Raw genomic sequence first — 23774 nt, forward strand, 5'->3', positions numbered from 1 at the left:
GCCAAACATTGTCCACTGATTTCTGCTTGCAGGAAGGAATTAGAAGACCTTGGCTGTAAAGTCACTAGCTCTGGGACTTGGGTCAAGTCCTTGCACCATTCACCTGGTTCCTCACCTATAAAACAAGGCAAATACTGAGCCAGGCCTCATAGCTCCTGAGTTTTGTCCTGATGACTGAGACTGCAGGGTCTGGGAAAGCTGGGGTCAGTTGCTGTCCCAGGAGAGTCATTGGAGAGACCCACTGTGTAGGCAGGTTCAGTGGGACAGAACTGAGATTTGGCATCTTGACTTGACTTGGCTTCCATAGACATGGCGATAGAAAAGCCTTCCTGAAAACCCTTGCAATGGAGGCCGCTCAGGGTGTGGCTTAAGTTGCATTAAGTGCCCCCCTTCCCTTCTCCTAAGTTGTTTCTTCTGCTATAAGATCCCCAAACAGCCCCTCCTGTTTAGTATCAGTGAGTGTATTGGGTTTCAAGAGATTTGTTCTCTTGTTAAAGGGATTTCTACCTGCAGAGAGTAGCTGGGGAGGTATGGATGAAGAGAAGCTGGGCTGCAAGAACAAGCGTGAGGACCCTATATGGGACAGGCGTTTTGGTCTGGGCCCTCTCTGGTGCCGCAGTTTTCTGTATTCAGGTGTTCTGCTCTGTGCTGTCATAGAGTTTGGTGCAAAAATGGTAGAGAAAAGAGGCTTTCAGGTTGGGCTTCTAACATGTTGATGAGGCCCTGTTGGCCACAGTGGAGTTATTATGAAACACAGCACATTTTTTAAAAAAGATTTATTTGTAAGTCAGTGTTATACATACAGAGGGACACACCCACACCCACACCCACTCCACCCCTACCTCTACCCTCACCACCTCCAGCCACAAAGGCCAGGACTGAGCCAAATCAAAGCCAGGAGCCAGGAGCTTACACTAGATCACCCATGTGAGTAGCATGGGACCAGGTTACTCATGGGCCGCTCCCCTCTGTGTTCCAGTATAGCACTCATTTTAAGGAGTACTTGGTAGAGTCTGAGCTTAGTCCCCCCAGTACAGGTAGGTTTCACAGCTACCTGTCCCCAGCCATGCTTTTGTTCCATTTTTTTTTTCCAGCTCAGCTTCTCAAACTTCCTCCTGAGAAATTGAACTTTTAAAGTCTGTATTGATGGTAGCCTAGTGGTAGCCTAGTCCTCACCTTGCACACACCAGGATCCCATGTGGGTACCAGTTCTAATCCCGGTAGCGCAGCTTCCCATCCAGCTCCCTCCTTTCCCTGGAAAAGTAGTTGTGAACGGCTCAAAGCCTTGGGACCCTGTACCTGCATGGGAGACCTGGAAGAGGCTCCTGGCTGCTGGCTTCAGATCAGCTCAGCTTCGGCCATTGCGGCTACTTTGGGAGTGAATCAGTGGATGGAAGATCTTCTTCTCTATCTTCTTCTCTGTATATCTGAATTTCTAGTAAAGATAACATAAATCTTAAAAAAAAAAACTGTTTTGAAGTCTTCGGTTCTCTGATTATGTTTCCTGTTGTCATTTTGTGAGTGTGTAAGTATTGAGATTGAAAGTATATTTTGCAGTTGCTGGAAAATGTGGGGAAAGAAATTAAGCTGTATTTCCTGAGATCATAAAGTGGAACCATGTTAATTAGAACTCTACCCATCATTATCTTCTTTGAAGTACAGTACCCTCCCAGGTTCCTGTGCAGCCTGAGCCTGTGTGCTGGGCCCTGCACAACCTGTGTTGTACATGACAGTAAGCCGTGTTCTCACTCCAACTTGACTCCTTGGAAGTTGGCTTTATAATTAGCCAAAAGTTCAAGGTTTTGTGCTCTCCAGGGTGCCTCAGAGGATTCCTATGGCTTAGGTGAAAACTTCAGCAGTGAAGCTCCTAGCTGAAGTCCTGCGCTGGTGGGAGAGCAGGGGTGGAGGGTAGCTTTGTGATCTATGCTAAATCATTGCAAAACTTTACATGATGTGCGTCACTGTGACATGGTTATGTTACAGGACAGCTTGACTGATTGCGACTACCTGGATACTTGTTTCTGAGACTACTTTTCTCACCAACTGCAACCAAGATAGTCCCTTTGGTTCCCTTTATTTTTTTCTAATCTGAATGTGGAACCCGTAATCATTCTACCTTGTTTGGGCATTTATGTACTCTCAACACCAGGGCCGCACAAATGGTTGTATTACACTTTTGCCTTGGAAGAAAAGTTAACCTAGTTTTTCCACATGTGCTAACTTTGAAAGGATTTGAAGAAGGGGAGTTGTAGGGGCTGGTGTTATGCTGTACTTGGTAAAGTTGCCACTCGCATGCTGGCATCCCATATGGGCAGTGGTTCAAGTCCTGGCCATTTCACTTCTGGTCCAGCTCTCTGTTAATGGCCAGGGATAAGAGCAGAAGATGGTGTGAGTTCTTGGGCCCTTGCATTCACATGGGAGACCTGGATGAAGCACCTGGCTCCTGGCTTTGGCCAGGCTGTTGTGGCTATCTGGAGAGTGAACCAGCTGATGGGAAGATGTTTCTCTCTCTCTCTCTTTTATTCTTGTTCCATCTTTGATTTTCAAATAAATAAGCTTTAAAAGAAATGAAAAGGTTGGATTTTTGTTTAGGAAGCACGTGGCATTGTTTTTATGAATCAAGTAACTGCTGACCCATCATAGAATAATGCTTATATTTGCATGATGCCTTGGAATATAAAGAGATTTTGCATGTGCAGTTTCCTTTGATCTTTGCAGCCATCTTGTGAGGTAGGTAGCCAGAGTGTCTTTACCCTCAAGTTATAGGCGGAGAAACTGAGGCATGGAATGACCTGCCCAGGGTCAACAGCTAGCAAGGGATGAATCCAAGTTGCAGATTTTAATCCTGTGACCTTTTCATTCAGAAATCTTACCAGGCTGCCTCTGGAGCAAAGGATGAAGGGTCACATGGCGAACTCATCTAAGGGCAATGAGCTAGTCTTGGCTACCTCTCACTCTTCCTCGCCCCACTCAGCACCTAGCAGACTGATTCACATCAGACATGAGTACAGATTCATTGGTAGACATGAAACCTGCAGTGCAAGAGAAGAGACAATCAGCCGGCCTCGCACAGAGTGCCAGCTCTTATGAACAACAGCCCGGTCAGCTCTGCTCCTGCCGGCCCTGCCTAGCACTGCACAGAGATGGATGTTAATTGGTTGCTAGGGAACATTGCATTCCTGGAGTCTGGTGCATTTCAGGGTAGTAGATGACACTACAGAGCTTGTGAAACTCCCAGCCTCTCTTATCTTTGGTCTGGTGACCGTTTGAAGAGCCCCCTGCAGCGACTGGACTGACTGCTCCAGGCAAGCCTGACAGGTGACTTTAATAACCTCCCTGGGCCCACCATAAAGGCAGGGAGGAAGATAGGGGCTATTAGTAACATCTTTCTCACCTGCCCATGCAGAGATAAGCCAGGTACTTGGCTCAAAGTCCAGGAAGCTGGAAAACTGGCCCCTCGTTCTGCCTTCTGAGAATTCATTCTCCGCAGAAGACTGATTCTAAAATAAGTTCTCTTATGGCAGATGAGTTTTAGTTTTTCCCCTCAGCTCACCCAGGCACGGTGGGGAGATACGGCAGTGTATGCTCACTGACCTGAGCTCTCCCCGTTGGATAGAGCAAGTGGCACATCTATTTCAAGAAAATTCCCCACTCCCATTCTGCCCCATCAGCGGGGAAGAAAGGGCACAATTATTTGTGATAATTACTCTGATGGCAGTAATCTCTGGCAGCTGTTGGGAAAGAGACATAATTACCTCCGACCACCCCCTAGCCTTTCTGAACAGAGCTCTGGAAGCTGGCTGGGAGGGCCTGAAGATGCGCAAACAGCCTCGAAATAACTCACAGTCCACTTGCCTCACTCAGGCATTAATTAAAAACAATCCATACCTCTTGAGAAGCTCAAGACGATGTACGGTAAGGAGTGTTATCTAAGGGAAAGGCCATGCAGAAGTTGTACGTTGCTACACGCTGTTCTGTTCCGCTAGGTCAGGAGTCCTTCCAGGCTGCTGCTGCCCTGCAAAACTGTCATTCCTGGGAGGATTGGAGTGGAATTAAAAAAGAATTAGATTTCCTTCTGGAAGTTTGCAGAGAGGATTTTGAAGTGGAAGGAACGTGAGTAAGTATGGGAGAGAAATACCACCGATTGGCAATGCTGTGCTCTAAAGTCCTTTTCTTTAGGGAAATGGATGCCTGGAAAAGAGAAAAAGCATCATAGGTTTTTGTTGTTGTTGTTTTCCTATACAGGGATCTTTTCAGGCTGTGATCATGGTAGGTTTTGGAAGCAGAATGATGGTGTGTCAGTGGTATATTATGACTTTGCTGATCATTGTCTGTAAGGCAGGAAAAATGATAGCAAGGAAGTGTAGTAGGCAGACTGTTGGTGGCCTGTGGAACTAATTGGCTTTCGCATTCTACTACTTTTACATGGACATCAACTTTGAGTGCATTTTAAGCATCTGATAAAAATGTTTGAGAAGTTCTGTCTAGTTTAAACTATCCCACCAACCACCCTAAGTATAAATTAGGAATGCTGAGAAATGTAAAAGGCTTTAAGAACCCCTGTGGCTGTGTTTGATGGAAGCCAGAGACCAGCTGCTTTGGGAGCTCCCCTGAACTTACTTCCACGTCTCGCCCAAAACACCCCCTCTGCTGGGTCACAAGTCCTAAATATGTTGTAAAGTATACCCCCACCCCCACACCCCACATACACTTCTCTTCCTTCACCCACGTCTTCATCTTACCAATGTTACACAGTCTGTCATCATTGCCCTTTGCCGCACATCCCTGCTGTGACACTGCTTAGTGGAAAGTTAATGAGTGTGGCCATTAAGAAGATGACCAAGACAAGCTTATCACCTACAGGCCTTGTGAGCCTTCAAACACAATTATAGGCTACCAGTAGAGGTCACGTGGTTCCCAGGGTTACCTTGGCATGTAAACATTTTGTTCTTGCCTCAGGAGTTTGCCGCTGCCTTGGAATCACTCACTGATCTGAACAAAGGCCCTGTTCTCCCATCCTGGTGAGTAATGTCCCAAGAAAAGCAGTGTCCCTTTCTAGTTGTCTGATGGAGGTGACAAAATAAATCTGCCTTTCTTGAGGATCCCCAGGCAAGAACCTGGTACAATTGCCCCTTGGGTTTCTGGTGATCTAAAACAGCCCTTCTCCAACTGGAATGAATCTGTGGATCCCCTTCCAATCTTATCTAAAGCAGATTCTGATTCCATAGGTCTGGAACGGTGCCTGGGGATGTGATTTTTTTCTCACAAGCTTTCCAGGATGTCAGTCCTTCTATCCTGCAGGCTTTACTTTGAGCTCCAGGGGATACAGTAGCCAGGGGCAGCCCCCCTACAATGGGAGAGGTGGGACACACGTTAAATCCTTTGGTGGCCTACCCTCAGTCTTAGATGTAGAGAAAGCATCTCCTTTCAGTACTTTCAGAGACTGAAGAGAATAGCTCTCTTTTAAAATCATCTTGTTGGCTCTGTAGCATATTTTGGAAAGAGATTGTGTATGTTTTTGCTGGCCAATGAATTTAAACATGTGATTTTTCTATTGTGTAGCATTGCTGTAATCATCTTTATCTTTGCTTTGATCATAGTGTTAGAGTATGCTGGCAAGCACAGGACAAGTTACTGTCGCTGAAAAACAGTCAAGGCTGGGGTGATGAACAGTAATGACCCTTTGATACTGTTGATGAGTGCACAGTGAATCTAAATCACACAGCAGTCACTGGCCCCTGAGCTCATTCAGCCTCAGCCCATGGCTCACTTAGAGTCTGGTTTTCCAAAAATAATGACAGCGATACCCCCTTACCTCATGGATTCTAAAAACTAGTTATTGGAGTCAGCAGCAACAGAGTGGGGGAGCTGGGAACTTCATCCAGATCTCTCCTAGGGATGGCAAGAGCCCAACTACCTGAGCTGCCACTGATGCCACCTAGGGCCCCCATTAGCGGGAACTTGAAATAAGGGACCAGAGCTAGGATCAAACCCAGACACCCCGATGCAGGACATGGGGATTTCAATCCATGTCTTAATTGCCAAGAGAAATGCTCGCCCTATGCTTCAAGTTTTGATAGAAGGAAGCAGATTCATGTCCTTGCCCTATTCCCATGGCTTCAGAGGAAAGAGTGGCTCAATTTTCCCTTTTCTCCTTTCCTGCTCAGAAGCAGAAGGTATGAACCCTAGATTGCAGATCCGTTGAGGAAGGACTCCCCATGTCCTGCCTCTCCCATTTCCTCCCATGCTCTCTTCTTTGGCATCCTCCCCCCCACCCCCAACCCATTCCAGGTTATGAGAGGTGCCATGGAGCTGCAAGAGAGGGAGCAAAAGGCATTTGTTTGACTCCAGGCAGCCTTGAGAGCTTGTGGTCTATAGTAATTGGTGGGTAGAAGTTGGGGTGACCATAGTGGTTGGAGGGTGAAGGAGCATTCAACTATCTTTCCTCAGCTGGGCTGGGGCATAGGCTAGATGCTTGTGGAAAGGGAAGTCCTGGGCTGGCTCCCTCAGTGGCCTTGGGAACGGGGCAGCAGGGTCTCATGTAGCTGGAATTTCTTATACTCACCCAAAGGGGACCCTTGTTACCAACCCGGAAGCTGGTCATCACAGCCCCATTGTACAGGAGGGACCACAGCTAAGAGAGGAGCCCTGGGCAGTGCCAAGTGGTTGATTCCATTAAATTGCTAGGTGGCCGACTCAGTATTTGAACCTAGGTCTTTCTGACTCCAAGTCTCTTGAAATTCTAAAATTCTATGGTACAAAGCAGTGTATTGTGGGAAATAATAAGACCTTTTGTGTCTGAAGGCTAATGAACAGGGTAGCGGGCTGGGATCCTCATATCAGCATTGATTTTTGTGGCAGTTGATGTGGTTTTGACATTCGTTGCATTTGGTGAACACACAAACATGCTGGTGGTTGAGAGAGTCTAATGTTTGCAGAACTCTAACCAAGTGCCATGTCAGAATCGCTTGTGTGCTCTACAGTTGCAGTGCTAAATGCACCTGCTCTGTGCTGTGCAAGGAGGCAATCCCAGTGTTGATAGCACCATCTTCAATACCAAGGTCAGACTCCCATAAGAGGTCCTAGAAGAGAGCGTAAGAGTCAGCTCAGCTTCTCTGTGGCCAAAGCACAAAATGCTAAGATCTCCTTAAAGTCCCAGAATTCCAAAGGGTACAAGCAACCCTCCTCCCACCATCCCCTCAAAGCTTTTTAAGTCCTGAAGCAAAGAGCCAGATCTACCTAAGAGAATTTTGGGTGAGTAAAATAGCTTAAGGTGTATTATGGGGAGTTTGCAGGCCTAAGAGTTCATCTGTGCCAGCATGGAGCAGACCATTCTGTGCATAGGGGTCACCTGGACAGATGCAGCATGAAGATCTCTCAGCCTGGGACAGGACCAAGCTCCTGGGGGAAGCTGCTGCTGTGGGTATGGGGACCGCCCTTTGAGTAGGAAGACCACTCTGTCTTCCTTGTTCTTCTCTGTGTGTAGTTGACATTCATTTCCTTGGGGTTAATGTGAGATAGCAAGAAGGAAGTTTGAGAAATCTTCCTAGCAGAGAATCTCAAGGGAGTTCTGTTGCAGTGTATTCCAGATGGCAAAAGCTGTTATGGGGATATCAGCTAAAATGTGGGCATGGTCTGTACTGAAATGATCTTTGGAAATGGGTAGAAAATTGAAATAGTCTATTTGATGGTGTTCTGGAGCATTTAATTGGCTAATGTGTTTATGACATTTTAGGAGAATCTTTTTTCTTGTTTGACCAAAAACATTTTGGAGGGAGTGGGGACACAAAGTTCACTGAGAATAGCTGTTTTACACTTTGATTCAGGTTGCCGCAGGCAGAAACCAAGTGGCTCTGCTAAGACGTTCTGAACACAAGGTAGGAGTCAGCCAAATGCCAAGGCTGTCAGAGGCAGGGCTTGTTCGTAAGCCAGGTTGGAGGTGATTGGGGAAAGCCAGCAGCAGCCAAAGAACCCAGACAGACCAGAGCTAGGAGTCGGGGAGTGGCAGCAGTAAGGGATGATTCTGCATTGACAGGGTCCATGGTTGGCAAGGCCAGAGCCTCAGGCAGCACATGTTCCTAAGGCAATTAGCCCCGTGTTCTGCTTGCCTCCAGGGAGTGATTCACCTAAAGACCATCTATGCGGGACAGTGATTAATCAGTAAACAAAAGTCCCACAGGTGGATTCAGTTGATTTGTAATACAGATATCCAAATGCACAAAAGCCGCCAGGATAGGCTCTGAGTTGTTCCCCTCTGCAGAGCCTACTGCTTCCAAAGCTTCTCTCTTGTATCATTTTGTTTTCCTTAAAAGCTCCCAGGATAAGAATGGGTTGAGCTACTCTCATGGAGACCCTGGGACTGCTTCGCTTTCAAAAACCTTTTCCTGTATCTGTACCTTTCTTGTCTTTTTTCATTACGTGTCAACCCTCTGTTCAAACCCTGGTTCATGCTGTGTGGGTCGTGGCACAGGTGGCCACGTGAGAGAAGGAACTCATCCCTAAAGTGCTGCGTAAATGTGACAAGCTTCTCTTCTGCAGATGATTCGAGTGATTCTGGGAGAAATGGCATTTTAGAAATACACAGCTGAACAGTGGGAGAGACTGAACCCTGAGGCTCTGGGTTACACAATGCAGTGTAGAATGTTGGGATGACCAATACGAACGGACAGCTGAGAGTGATGGAAAATGGGAATGTCTGAGAGCCCCCATGGAAGTGTCTCCTAGAAAATGCTTGAAAGCTGGGAGTGAGACTGGGTCCATGAGGCTAGTCAGGGGCAGAATGAGGAAACTTGAGAGAACAAATTCCGTGGAATGATAACCCATGGTTATCTCTTTTTAGTGTCCAGGGATTGTACCCTTTGTTGGAGGGTGGAGGAGAGGGTGCAGGGATTTCCTGGCCTGATGTAGACTTTTTTTCCCCCATAGAGAATCTAAACATGGCCAACCTCCATTGTCTCAGCCTGCTTTGTTAGCTAGTTTCTGGGACAATCGCCTGGGCTCTGCTCGTTGGAATTGTCTCTCTTATATCTAGAAGCAGAACATAAAAAAGGCACTCAATGTGTTTCAGTCTGGTGAGGTTGGGACACACTGGGTCTGGGTTCAGTTTCCAAAGGGGGCAGCAACCACTGTTCCATAGGCAGCACCCTGTGCCCAGTGCTGGCCATGCTCATAGACTGGTGGCCAGGACTGGGCCCAGTAACCATGGCTGCCCATCCTACCCAGCCCAACTCTGTCCTGAGCTGGAACATTGCTCCTGGTGGAGAAACAGCGGCTCCTGGTTCTGCAGCATCATGGAAACTCTTAACCTGTTTGCTTTTGCTCACTTCCTCTTCTGAAATGAACAGGGTTGCTTTCTGTTCTTGAAGCTCAGGCCCCTGACAGACACACATAGCGTAAATGTGGCCTCTCAATTTGGCATTTTGGAGCTGGAACTGAAATTCTTGGGTTGAGCTTTGCCCTTACAAAGAAAAAAGTCTGCATAGGTTGAAAGTCAAGGGCTACCTAAGAAGCCGTTGAACTTGACGGGACAATAAGATGCTGGACTCTATGTTTGGTATACGCTTGCAATGGGGAAATCTCAACTGAACTTGAGCTGTGGTTATGCAACAAGGTGGAGGAATCCACCATGGTGGGAGGGTTTGGGGAGGGGTGGGGAGAACCCAAGTATCTATGTAATTGTGTCACATAATACAATGTAATTACTGAAGTTAAACAATAAATAATTAAAAAAAAAAAAAGAAAGAAAGTCAAGGGCAAAGTCACCTTGAGAACTATGATGAGTCAGTTCAGGGGACAGGGTCGTATAAAGAAACGGACGCTACTGAGCCCGCACCTACGAGGTGACAAGTAGAGGAGGCTCGTAGCTACACAGTTCTCACATCACCTGATGAAATGAAGGTTGTGACTCTAATTTTTGCGGTAGGTGTGGCTTTGTGGTAAGCAGCTGAGCTGGCATTCCCACCCAGGTCTGTTTGTCTCTCTGTGTCCAATCACTGCTACAACAGGCTACCTCTGGGCCATCGGGTTCACATAACAGGCCAAGTGTCTCTCACTTGGAGGCGGTGACAGTCATCATGGGTGCTACCTGTCTCCATGAAGGGTAGGAGCTGGTTTCAGAGGTACAGACTAGCACACACTGTGGACTGCAAAGGAGAACATGTGATGGCAAATTTGCCTGAAACTTGAATATGTTCAGGGGGACTGGGTTCCTTGAAAGGGGGGTTTGTGAGCCAGAGTTCAAGAGTTGCCAGGGGAAGCAGACTGGAAGGGAGAAAGGGGGAAAAGGCCTCCCAAATCAGCAGAGCAGAGCCCAAAGATAGATCTCACCCTGCTTGGCTTGGCTTTGCATCCGGGTTTCCATCAGAGTGTCCAGCTGTTTGTGTAGTTTCTGTGGTCACCCTTTCTGTGAAAGACAGATCGAGCTGAGTGTTTGGTCATGGAAGGGAAAAGGCCAAGTCGCAGAGTCATAGCAGGAGATTGAAGAAAATCCTTGGAGCCAGCTGTCTGCTCAAGGCCTTCCTTGTTCCATCTTGACGAATGTGCTCCCTTCTGTTTCCTGAGCGGAGGATGGGAACGAAGCCTCTGTGGCTCCCTCTGTGGCTCCCTCCGTGGCTCCCTCCGTGGCTGGCTGCTGTGGGCAGGTGTACTGCGAGTCTATGAGGCGGTATGTGCGGATGCCTGTCTGCTGCTTTTGCTTGAAGTTAGGATGGGTAGAGTCAGGTGAGCTGGGCTATGAAGTTCTCTTTGTCTGGAAGTGGCCCTTTTCTCCTCTGGTCTTCTCAGGAATGCTCCCCACTAAGGGACTTGCAACAGGGGTGCTGCCTTTGCCTGGGGGAAGATCCAGATACAGGCTCAAATGGATTTTTTTTTAAGCCAGAAATCCTTAGAATCTGTTGAAGTCCCATGTGACTGATAAGGCTTAGCTTCTGTTGCTGTCTCCAGGAAGTCTTTCTTGATTCAGCCAAACAAGTTATGATCATCTCCTTGCTCCTCCCTGTAAGGCACCATTATCAAGACACAGCTTGACTGTTTCTGGCCTTGCAGGAGTGAACTTTCTATTTCTTTCTCTCTTTCAAATAAATTAAAAACAGGTAAATAACTTCAAAATCTTCTAGGACAAAATAGCAACTGAAAATCAGCGTTTAGTAAAAGCCCACCTTTTCATCACTCAGTGGAGTGCTGTCCTCTTTGCCTTTAAACCGATCACTAGACTGTCATATGGAATGGGACATCTGGGTTCACAACCCTGCCCTGCTTCTTGCTCGCTGTGTGATCTCTGCCTAGTCACCCAGCCTCTCTGAACTGAGCTTTTTCCCTGTAAAGTGTGGAAATTAACTTGTGGAGTGTGGTGAGAACAAAGCAAAGTGGCTTCCGGATGTCTTCCTTGTTCAGTGTCAAGGTTTATCTCCAAACAGGCTGCTGGGAAGGTTCCTGGACTCTGTCCCCAGCTCGGTGAGTGAGATGTGCTTGTCAGGTATGCACAGCTCTGGGAGAGGAGGAGGAGCTGGCTGAGTCCTGGGCACCATAGTTCCCAACAGCACTGTGCAAGGGCTTGGCTTCAGAGCTCAAGTCTCTCTGGGCCTCCACGTCCATTTGTGAGTCCGTGGGCGGGGCTAGCTGCCTGTTTTCCAGAAAGGCATGTTCATGGCCATCAGTGGGTGGCATACATTAGTGTGGTTGCTCGTTCTTTCCAAGTGGAACCTGCCCAGCCTGGAATGAGGACACTAGTCGGCTCTTCCCAGGCTGGACTTCGGCTCCAGGCTGACATGCACGTCCCGCCCTCTCCCTGGGGCACTGCTGCCTGCAGGAGCTCAGCTGGTCAAGCCCTTGGGAAGTGATTCAGTCCTGTCTGAGGGTGGGAGACAGGCAGGCTTTTGCTTTCACAGAAGATGCTTTCAGGGACTGGAGTAAAGGGAAGCCATGGAGAGGCAGGGCCTTGCTGCTGCCAGGGTCGGGGTCAGCCCAGGCTGAGTGTTAAGGGGGTTTCGGCTGCCTCTGTTGTTTCCGTCGCTGGGGCAACCAGAGGAGAAATAGCCGCCGCCCAGTGCAGGTGCACAGAGCTGAGCAGCCGCCCACTTCCTCCCCACAGCCCCAAGCAGGCCAGAGGCATCGGCCTCAGGCCTCCTCCCGGACAGCTCCTCATACACAGTCCATAACAGACACTGAATCCAAGGGCATGCAGGCAGCCTGCGCTTGGGTGCACACAGAAGCTGGCCTGGGAAGGGGATGCCAGCGTCTCCTGCCTGTCCTTGCTCAGCTGTTCTGCCTCTGGCGACTGCAGTCGCAGCAGCTACATCCTGGGTCCTGCTGAGGAGGCTCAGCACTGGGCTGAGGAGCCGGACTTGGGCCTCATGACTCTACCCTGCAGCTCTGAGGAGAAGCTGGGACCTCCCGGGAAGACACTGTGACTCCCTCGCTCTGGTGCCTGCCCTTGCTGTGCCACCTCCTGCTCATGCACTTGGGCCTCTCCCTCTGTCTCTGGCTCACACGGGTCCCTGTCTCTCTTCCTGACTGGTAGAACATGTCTGGGATTCTGGTTCCCTTATCCTTGAAACAGAAATACTCAAACCTACAGCACTGACTCACCAGGAGGAAGGTTCTAAGACACCACCTGCCACAGAATAGGCTCTCATCAAGGGGGCCTTTGTCCCATATCTAAGACAGAATTCTAGAAGCCTCTGTTGTGGATACATTCACTCCTTGCTAAACTGACCTCATGTTCACTCCTTTGCTAGGAGTTCAGGACCAAGAGCACCTAACAAACCCAGTTCACCAGCAAATTCTGCCACCTGCCCCTTCTTTCTCTCCTCAGCCTCTCCCCTCCCCCCCTGTTACTACATGGTGCAGCACCATGACCTCTTGGCCAGGGTCCTGCTGCCACCTTCAAACTGAACTGCCTGCTTCTGTCCCAGACTCCTCCACCACCCCCTTCCTAGCAGCCAGGAGCCAGTTGCTGCCTTTCCTCTGCCATGTCAGAACACCCTCTTCTGTGACCTCATGTTCTGCCTGTCCTGCTTGGCTCCTTCTGCTCCAGCCTCACTGGCCTGCTTGCTGTTTTGTGACTGTTCCACCCCAGGACATTTGCACTTGCTTTGCTCGCTGCTTGAGGTGTTCTTTCTGCAGATGTGGGTGTGGGCTAGCTCACTTTCTTTGGCTTCCAGTTGGTTATCGCTGTCTCACTGAGGCTTCCCTGGTGGCCTGTCTCAACATCCCAGTCACCATCACAGCCTCTCCCCTGCACTCTGTTGCTCCATAGCTTTTCTCATACACTGATGTTTCTTTTTCTGTCTTAGCCCACGAAAGTATCTACTCCAGAGGCTGGGGGATTCATTTCCTTCTCCCTGAATCTCTCAGTGCCTGGAACGGTGCTTGGCACACAGTTAGCACTGAACTGAGTAAGTAAGTGAATGGTATGGGGGAAAGAATATACCCATAGATGCTTGAATCTGCTTGGGAGGAAGTTTTCATAAATTCAGGTGTATGCAAGGAGTCTTCAAAAAGTTCATGAGAACGTGTATGCATGGATTAAAGAATTTTTGCAGTACAATGAAATTAGGTTGAAATTCCATTTTCCAAGGTCTTTGGGAATCATACCTATGTATTTTCCCCGGAAATGCCTGCTCCGGAGGGCATGGGGGGAAGGCATAAGCATGTGTGTGTTCTGTATCAGCAGTGCCTGGCCCAGCCTTACCCTTGGAGATGCGGAGAACACTCTTGGTGCATTGTTCTAGTCCAAGGTCAGAACGAGGGCTGTTTGTGAGTGACCTGGGCTTTAGACACAGGCCCCTACTAAAAGCACTGATGGGTCACAGGTGACTGAGGTGGGATTGGGGCATGGAGGCTTCTGGGACAGCCAGGAGGAGGGAAGAGTCACAGTGGAAATCCTCTTCACACTTTGGGTGTCTACCCCTTCAGAGCCCCAGGATTTGCTCCAGCCAGATGCCACTGGGCCCTGGGAACACTGCAGGTCCTTTCTTCTCTCTCTCTCAGCTGTCTTTTCTCTAAAATGCATTGTTGAGATGAGGATAAACTTGATCTCAAATCAGGGTGATAAAAATGAGCAAAGGGGCAGTGGCAAAGCATGGAGGATGCTGGCTTCCCATGTTCAGCTTTGCATCTGAACTGCATCTGGAAGCAGACAAGGGATTGGAAGTGTGATGGCGGCCCCTGCCCCATCTGAAGAGGCTGCATCAGAAGAAAGAAAACTCACGCAGCTAACACAACAGAGGCCTTGCCAAATTACTCAGAGCCACTTTTCCCAAGAGCTGAACCCTTGTCACTTGATTGCCTGATTCTACGTGCGACCCCTGCCATGCACCCAGAGTCTGTGCCCAGGATCCCTGCCCAGTGTGCATGCCATTCGTTCCTTACCTTTTCCCTTGTGGGCTATCCAACAAGTCTGTGAGGCTCGGTAACCCCACCAAGACTGCAACTACGCACACACAGGATGTGAACAGACGCAACTGTCATTTGCTTATCTCACTGTGCACAACACCCAGCGGCTGCTGGCGTGGAAGGAGGCGGCGGTGGGGCAGGGCGCTGAGACCCGTCCTATGTGTGCTTTGTTTGTGTGCTTTGCAGCTGATTCGAAAGCAAGAAAGGAACACACCCTAATCTGCTGTCTTTACTCTAGAGACCATCCCACATCCTTCCTAGGGCAGGAAGAGCAGGTGACTGGGACACGGGACATCTGGCAAGCTGGTGGCTTTCCTGCATTGGCATGCTCAGCTGGGGTTTTCATGACAAGACAATGACCTTTACAGAAAACAATGACCCTCGCAGCCATCTCCAAACCCTGGCAACCCAGCAAGCGAGCTTGGCTCCAGATGCATGCCTATCGCCTTTCCCAACAGATCTGAACAACTGCAAAGAAAGGAAGGACTTTTTTTTTCCTTTTCAGTCACCAGTTTCTGGCAGTTCCTTGGACGTTCTTTCTCCCACCCTGTGGTTAATGCAGAATAAATAGTGAGAGAATATCAAGTTGAAGTGCACCTTGGTAAGAGGTTGTTCAGGTGGAGCTGCTGCTTGTACAGGCCTGTGCCTTGACATGTGGGTCCTCAGATGGGGCACCTCCACATGAGGACCTGAGGGTTTGGAGCTGAGAAGCCAGAGAAGGATGAGTTATCTGGGGCATGACATGAAGCAAGAAAAAAAATCCTTCCTCCTCCAAAGATGTGCACTTTGTACTAGCGCTGAAGCCCTTCCTGTTTGGGGGAATTAGCAAGGGGACCTGGGGGCCCCAGGTGCCCCCAGCTCTCCACTGAATGCAGCACATGTAGAACTGTACCTCTGACTGGCTGCCTCTGCTGGTCTCCAGCTGGTAGACCTCAGAAAAGTTGCTCACCTGCTACAAATATTGGTTCTCTCCATTCTAAAGAGATGAGAACAATAGTACCTGCTAGAACGCCTCTGAGACTTGAATGAAACAATGAACAGTGCTTGGCACATGGGAACACCACCCCTCACCATTGATGTTCCCTGCATCAATAATTTCTTGTTGAGTAATGCTCCATTCTGTGGATGTAGCAGTTTATTCCTTTATCCATTGATGGACATCAGAACTGCTCTCCCGTTCTGACTATTACAAATAAAGCTGCTGTTTTGGCACAGTTCTTATATGGGCATGGTTTTCTCTGCTCCTGGAATAATAGGAGTGGAAAGGCTAGAACCTGTGGACGGTAGACAGTAACTTTTTAAGAAACTGTCTTTCCAACTAGTTAACACCATTTTCCATCCTCATCCACGGCGTGAGAGTTGATAGCCCCGTCACCACCAGCTCTTGACGCAATCAGCCTAACAGGATCTGTTATAACATGTGAGTCATGGTAGGTGATTCACAATAACCTTGACTTGTAGGAAAGATGTTTAGGTGAGAATTCTGTGCAGTTGTATCATTCACTTGATGGACATTGCATAGCCCTTGAAGCTTGAGTTTTAGATGACGACATTTGTGAAGTTTTGTCTTTACTCAGTAGGTTGCATTTGATGCAGAAGGTTAAGTGAATTTCAGGTAGCAGTGAATTAATATTTGAAGACCCCTTAATCTTTTCTCCATCTTTCCTGCTAAAACCAAGTAATTGCTGTGGTCATATTACTACTTTACCTGTGAAGCCGGTAGTGACCCCTGGGTCATATCACCTTTGGGTCTTGTTACTAAGAAAAGCATCAAAAGATTGACAACCCTTAATGTTAATGTTGCTTCTGTGTTTACAAGATGAAATTGAAGGCATTTAGCCTTGTTTGGATTCTCCTCTATCCTTCCCCATCCCAAATTTCTCTGAACACATTTCATTAGTAAATCCCTTGTACATAAATCCTGGTTTCACTTCCTTTTTCTCTGCATCCTGAAGCAGAAATAAGTTCTTTAGAGTTCTTCAGAGTTCTCCCCAGGGCCTTCCAAATTCAGCTGTTCTAACTTGGTGGAGGCTTCTGGAAAAGTGCTGACTCCACACAGTCCTGGCTGAGCTGGACTCTTGGTCAGGATTTGAAACTGTTGCTATGAAGAGCAAACCTCACTACATTGAAGTCATCACACACCTTCCCTCTCTACTTGAACACTTTATGAATTCTATCATACATGCTTCATAGATGTTGATAGCATTTCCATGATGTTGCATAAAGTCCCTACATTTGTCTTAGTTGCTCTCCCTCAGTTAATTGGATGCAGTACACAAAACAATCAGTGGTTCCCTTAGTAAGGCTTTCCCAAGCTTCTCTTGGTTGAGTAATATTTGCTTCTACTAATTTCCTCAAAGGAAAAATCAGTCCCGGAACTCTTGCTTATTCAGAAATGTTAGCCTATTGCTTTCTATTGATGGATTATACATTTTTGCATCACATTCTTGGTCCTTCAGGACATTTTTGTCATTATTTGCCTGGCTCCAGTACTTATTTTTTGACCCTCTCTAAGTGAATTGATAGCTTTTTAAAATAAAGATTCTTCAACAATTCTTTGTTTGCTTCTTTGAATGTGTATTTATTTGAAATCAGTGTTACACAGAGAGAGGCAGAGACTGAGGTCTTTATCCACTGGTGTTCTTCCCAGATGGCTACATCAGCTGGGGCAGGGCTAGGGACAAAGTCAGGTTCATTGAACCAGGAGCTCTTTGTGGGTCTTCCCACCACTGCCACACACACAGGATATTGGGAAAGAGAGAAGTCTTGAATTCACTAGTTCACTCCCAAATGGTTTCAGTAATCAAATCTTCATGGGGCTGAAGTCAGGGGCCAGAAACTCCATCCTGGTCTCCCAGTTGTGTGGCAGAAGCCCAGGTACTAAGCATCCTCCACTGCCTTCCTAAGCTGCATCGAAAACAGCATCCAGGTCACAAATCGGCACTCTGGTGTGGAATGCCAGCACCACAAGCCACAGTGTACCCTTCCTGTGCCTTTTCTTTTAATGGGAAAAATATGTAACAGTTATCTCCCAGGTTTCAATTCTGTTCTCAAAATGCTGCACTTCTGGAAGTGACTCATGAATCTGCATCAGTAAAGATGAGTTAGATCCAACCGCGCGGGAGTGGCCAACCTTCTCCAAAGAACTGCCTCGTCCCGGGCCTACCATGTGAGACTGCAAGCAGAAGCCATTGGGATTTCCATCTGGACATATAAGTAAGGTTATTATTATGTGGTTTGCTTCTTCAGGCTTGTCAGTTCTCCTATTTTCTCACCTTTTCACATCCATGTTTATCACTTCTTCTGGTAAATTTTCTGATTGGTTAATTCCCTTTCATTTTCCTCCCTTTTCTCACCATGATTTCCACGTCCTTTGCCACATTTGCTGTCAGGATCTGGTCTTCTTCAATGCCATAGCTCATGGGCACTTCGTTTTTGTCACACTCTAATTTTATTCTTCCGCTTCTTTTTTATGTCCTAGCAGCTCTTGTTTCTTTTGCTTGTACTTTATATTTTCCTTTGATTCTTGTATTTTAACTCTGTGTTCATGGCAATGGCAGAACCCTGGATGTTTTTTTCTCTTTGCAAGGCAGCACCTCATTGCATCATCTCTGTTCCATCCCTACCAGTTCCCAAGAAGTTCCACAATGGCTGAGTTTCCCAAGGATGTTGAATTAAAGCTGTGCTGTGCTGGGTGGGGTGGTGGAATGAGGTGGGGGCAGCAAGGACAAGTAGACTTAGGGATGGCCATGTTTTTGCTCAAATTTTGTCTCTGCTACATCATGGTTTGGCTATCCTGAGGAAGTTGACCTCTCTGAGCTTGTACGTGCTTTTTTTTTTTTTTTTAATAGAGGTCCCATTACTTCACAGTGTTGTAATATCTGGATCAAGTAGATAGTTCAAAGAACTAGGGTCGAGTCAGCTTACAGAAAGTAAGCTGTGCAAAGGTTTGTTCTTGGGCTCAGTGTGATAGCTCAGTTGGCAAATCTTCCTCTTGCAAGTGCTGGAATCCTGTAAATGTGCTGGTTCATGCTCCAGCTGTTACACTTGCAGTCCAGTTCCCTGCTTGTGGACTGGCAAAGTAGTAGAGGACAGTCCAAAGCCTTAGGACCCTGCATCCGTGTGGGAGACCTGGGAGAAATTCCTGGCTTCTGATTTTGGATTGGCTCTGCTCTGGCCGTTGTGTTCAGTTGGAGTGAACCAGCAGATGGAAGGTCTTTCTGTTTCTCCTCTCTGTAAATCTTTCTTTGCAGCAAAAATAAATACATCATTAACACAATAACAAACACAAATGCTTGTTCCTATTTCAGTTTTTCTTTCCTCTAGTTAAATGAATGGAGAGGAATAAGAAATGTTATTGTGAGAAGAAATTTTGTTTTTTAAAATGTTATTTTAAATTTCTGTTTTTTTTTTTTTTATTTCATTTGAAAAGTAGAGACATTGAGAGAGGATATAGAGACAGAGGTTCCGGCAGACATAGCTCCTTCATCCTGTGGCTAACGCTGCAAATGCTTGCCATGACTGCCATGACTGCGGCTGGACCAGTTGTAAGCTGGGAGCCTAGAAAGCACTTTTGGGCTCTTCCATGGGGATCAGGAGCCCAAGTACTTAAACTGTTGCCTACTGCCTTCCGAATGTGCACTAGCCACAAGCTGGTCAGAAGCTGCAGAGCCAGGACTCGATCCATGCATTCTAATACGGGATGTGGCATACAAATGTCTGCTTAAGCTACCACATCAAATACTCACTCCAGAAACTTTGTCTATAAATGTAATGTTTTTTATTATCACTTGAACATTCTCACCATAATCAGTTACTTTCAGAAATAGTCATTGAAGACTTTCTATAGTCTAGGGATTTTTCTAAATTGATCACACATCATCTCATTTAATTTTTTAGAACTCTGTGGAATATGTAATGTAATCATACCTATTTTAGAGTTGAGGAAGCTAAATCTGGAGTAAGTTCTTGCTCGAAATTGTAAATGTCTTATCTACATCTTGGACTAAACTCTGATTTGGTATCCTCATCTTAATCACTATAAAATATTGCTTTGTAAAGGGATTGCTTCCATGCATTTTGGGCTATAGATGAAGAAGAATAAAGCATACTATCCTTCCTGACCTCGAGCAGCTCACAGGATACAAACACACACACATACACAACACAAATAGTTTCATAAAAACAGGATTGTGTGTCAAATGTGCATAGTACTGAAAGAAGACCTTGTCCTCTCTCAAGTGTAGTAAAATTTGAAACATTACTCAAGAGAACACTCTGCACTATGGGTTTGGATCTTGAACTAAAACTTCCTAGTTTATCCTTCTGTTTTTAAGTGGCCTCGTAAAAGTGACTGAAATTGAAATCACTAAGATGATTGAGTTTTCTCAGAATGTAGCTCTGTGTGTGCACATGCATGCGCACATGTGTGAGTGTATGGTGGATATTATGTAAAAGTGATTGGTGGGAAATGGATAGATAGGGGAAAAATTGGGCAGGGAATGAGGACCCCACTGAAAGGACTAGGGCATGTCATAACATTTATCAAAATATATTTTCGTCTGAAAAATGAGGGCAAGTATTGTCCAACTCAGTTTAAGGAAATTCCTGCAAGTGCCCAGAGATTTAATGTTGTTCTTGAAAAGGAACTACAGCAAAGCAGCTTAATGTTTTTGCTGCTGAGTTTTGTACTTTTGACAGTTTCTTGGTGTATGTAGCATACACAAGCAAAACCAAAACGAAAAGCACAGAATCTCAAGAACTGTATCATTCGGATTGTTCCAGACTAAACAAAAACTCCTAAGTATGGCAAGATAAAAGATTTTTCAACCGTCCCTGTTCTCCACCCCACCTTGCTATCAGAAGACCAGATTTGCAGTACAGTGCAAGAATGTTGGATTGAGGGCCTTGCCTTGTTTCTATTCATGGTACACCTCTTGGCTTTGGGCAGAGGGCAGGAATGCAATCATGCCATGGCACTGGCTTGTTGGAATCCAGACAATGAGTGTTTCCTCTAGATTACAATGGTTTCTTTCCACAACAAAATATTTTTCTAGGCAAGTTGTCCCTTAATTTATTAGCTTCAAGGACCTGCAAAGTCAAATGCAGATATATTTTGGAAGAAAACGGAGTTTTTAGAAGATACAAAGCACAGCCATTTGGGGAAGCATCACTTGGCATCTGGGAACCTGCTGTCGATGCAGTAGGAATGCTCCGTGAGCCAGACCCACCCTGCCCTTCTTCCTCACAGCCTCAGCTCATGCAAGCTAGCACAGCAGCTTGAAGCAGCTGATCATAAACATGGAATTGTCTGTTGCTCCCCAGTCTGTGGCAATTAAGTATCTCTCTAGCCAGCTCAGGTAATTCCTAATAATTTGCAGATAACATTACACTTTTAAATTGATTACTTCATTTTTCAAAGTGGGAATCACAGATTTTACACTTTGAAAATTTGTAGTCTGTTTTCTGAATTCCTCAGTTAATGCAGAGTGATTCATTAACAAAATTAAAATCACACATTGCTCTGTTTAAACTGATAGGGACCATTCAAAAAGCGGTGACATGGCATGCAGTCTAGAACTATGCAAGTGCACTCACGTGTAAGGTAAACACCATGAGATCTGGCTGTGTTTTTCTTACTTTGTTTTATTTCACAGAAAGGTCTTGTTATCAAAGATGATCATTTTCTGCTTCGGAGAGTGGCCTGGGAGGCTTGTCACTGATGTCTGTGATGCCACTTTTGACTGGCACGCTTTGTGGTTTGCACACTCCATCACACACTTCTGGATGTGGATGTCTTCTTATGGCTTTGGCTAAAGCCAGTCTTTCCTTTTTAAGGATGGGTTTGAGTTCCAAAACTGGACCGACATCTATTTTAATTAAAATTGTAATTACAGAATAATGAGTTTCATTTTACCTGTCTCTCTGTGTTGCACACAGTTGATGAACAAGCCCTAGAGGCAATGTCCCAAGAGGAGATTTTAAAAATTGCTTTCCTTGGTGCTATTTTAGAGGAGATGATACTTATATCCGCATGATAGGTCTTTAATTTAATCTCTTCTTTCTACAGAAGCATGGCTATTTTATTTTCATTGCTTTAAGGGTTTATAATGAATCGGTGTGTGTGTGTGTGTGTGTGTGTGTGTGTGTGTGTGTGATCCTGAAAAAATTAGATAGCAAAGGGCATAGTTACAAAAATGCCATATATATATATAGTTTAAAAATTTACATTGTTGATGTTTCCTGGTGTTAAGTTATAAATGTTTAAGGTAAGAGGAGATATCAACATCTGTAGAGGACAAGGTAATGAGACAGTCAACAAGGAATTGTAGAATGGGATTCAGCAAATTTTACACAGTGGCTTCTTTGCATTGGACCCTGAAATGGCTACAAACCTAACCTTGGCATTGACTCTGTTGGAGACAATGAACGCAATTCTTGGTTAAAAACCAACAGTACATTAGTTGTACTGTTAGGACCAGAGAATGCTACTAACTCTATTTCACAAAAAGAGGAAACTTGGAAAATTCTCGGGAGACTTGCTGTGGTATCAGAAGCTATCAGTCAGCTCAGAACCTGGAAACAAACTAACCCTCTCCCATCCGCTTGTTCCACATGAGTGGAAAAGCCATCTGTCCTCCCTCCTTTTACTTACAAAGCTGCTTCTGACATCTCCTTCGGGTCACTTCTTTGGTTCTCCCCAGAGAGAATTACCCCAGTGCCTATTATGGTAATTTGTCACACTTCTGTCTGTCACGTTGAGGTCCCTCCCCAGTTTCCACCACTGGCCACTGAAAAGGGATGGTAAGGGATTAATTGGAGGCAAAGATCATTCACCTCCCCACTCACTCTCCTGTCTGTGTTTGAGGTGCCTGCTCCTTAAGCTCGGGTGTGTGGTTGGGAGTTGGCTCTCTTCCTGTGCTCCACTTGGGAACCAGGCTTTCAGCCCTGAGCCATCCCCTGGGTTAAAATGGTTGTTCCCATCCGGAGAATAAGGTCGGGCACCAGAGCCAGGGATCAAACGCAGGCATTTTGACCTGATGTGAGATGCAGGTATCCTTTCTGGTGGGCCAAATGCTCACCTCTCACTGTATTTCTTAATGAAGTTAAGATCAGACCTGGGACATGGTCCCTTCTGAAAACACCAGGCCAAGCCACAGAAGAACCCAACAGCCCTGGGTGAGAGGTGTGATTTGTTCTAGAAGGAAGTGCAAATTCCCAGGGAAGAATTCGAGTTCAAGGAATGGTGAAGGGACACCTCATTAAGTTTTCCTTTTTCAGCTTTGATGTCAGTATATCGAATTGTAAAGACGAAAACAGATCAAGCCCTCCCAGAGAGTATTGTGTTGGAATAGTCTATGGCCTGACTGTGATCTAAGAAAAAGAGCAGTCACATTTAAAATGTTGCCATGCCAAACAACTGTTGTGAGAATAGCTGTACTGTTTTGTTTTTAAAGCAATTTGTGAAAGACTTTTTGTTTCTTTTAGAGTGAAAATAATCATTGCAGACTTGCCTTAATAAAAAACATTAATGAAACAATTCAGAATTGACTAGTACCCCAATCCCAGACTCCAGCAATGACCAGATAGATATGTTTTATTATCTTGTAATGTATTTAGCTTCCCTGTCATATCAATAACTGTCTCCCTCATTATCTTTAATGTGTCACTGGGTGCATCTTCCATTATGTACGCAACCAATCCCCCAAATACTTAAGGTACGTCCACTTTTTTTAATAAGAGACCTTTGTGAAGGAGATAGGTCGATGAGTTCTCATGTTTTAGACTTCATAGGGCTTGCCAAGTTGCCCTCCAGAAAGATTGTACCAAAATTAATTCCCACCAACAGTTTATGAGGTACCCACTTCCTGCACCCTTGCCAACAATGGCTGTTAGCATTCTTTTAAACCTTTGCCTATCTGATAAGTGAAAAGCAGCATCTTATTTAGTTTGCTTTCCTTTAATTACTAGGGAGAGGAGGCATTCTTTCTTCTTCATTTTTTCTTTAGTGAATTATCCTTATATACCATTTCTCCACTGGATTGTCCATTGTTTTTCATTAGAAACAAATGAGCAAATTGAACACATTTCTGTTCTCCATATACTACACTTTATCTCAGTTTGTAACTTGGTTTTTGGTTGGTGCTTGCTCTGTTGACATTCAGAATGTTTGTGCCCTCAAAGCCAACCGTCTTCGTAGTTACAGTTTCTGACCCTGTGGTAAAGGCCTTTTCTTCTGACCACATGATTTTACCAAGTCTGCATGCCCAGAAAGAGCCAATATTTTGAAGTGGCATTCGGAAAGCAAAATGAGAAAGACAAATGAATTACAGGAGATACTCTTCACTTGCATAGACTTCCTGTTTTCCCCAAGGGCCTCT

The 23774-nt window shown here is 46.0% G+C and overlaps 1 pseudogene; it reads right to left on the reverse strand.

Moving 5' to 3' along the window:
- Positions 1 to 17816, reverse strand: part of LOC118758211 (microtubule-associated proteins 1A/1B light chain 3B-like) — a 35664-nt pseudogene extending 17848 nt beyond the window's left edge.
- Positions 17817 to 23774: the final 5958 nt, after the last annotated feature.

Source organism: Ochotona princeps, chromosome 23 (assembly GCF_030435755.1).
Source record: "Ochotona princeps isolate mOchPri1 chromosome 23, mOchPri1.hap1, whole genome shotgun sequence".
In the NCBI taxonomy this organism is placed as follows: Eukaryota; Metazoa; Chordata; class Mammalia; order Lagomorpha; family Ochotonidae; genus Ochotona; species Ochotona princeps.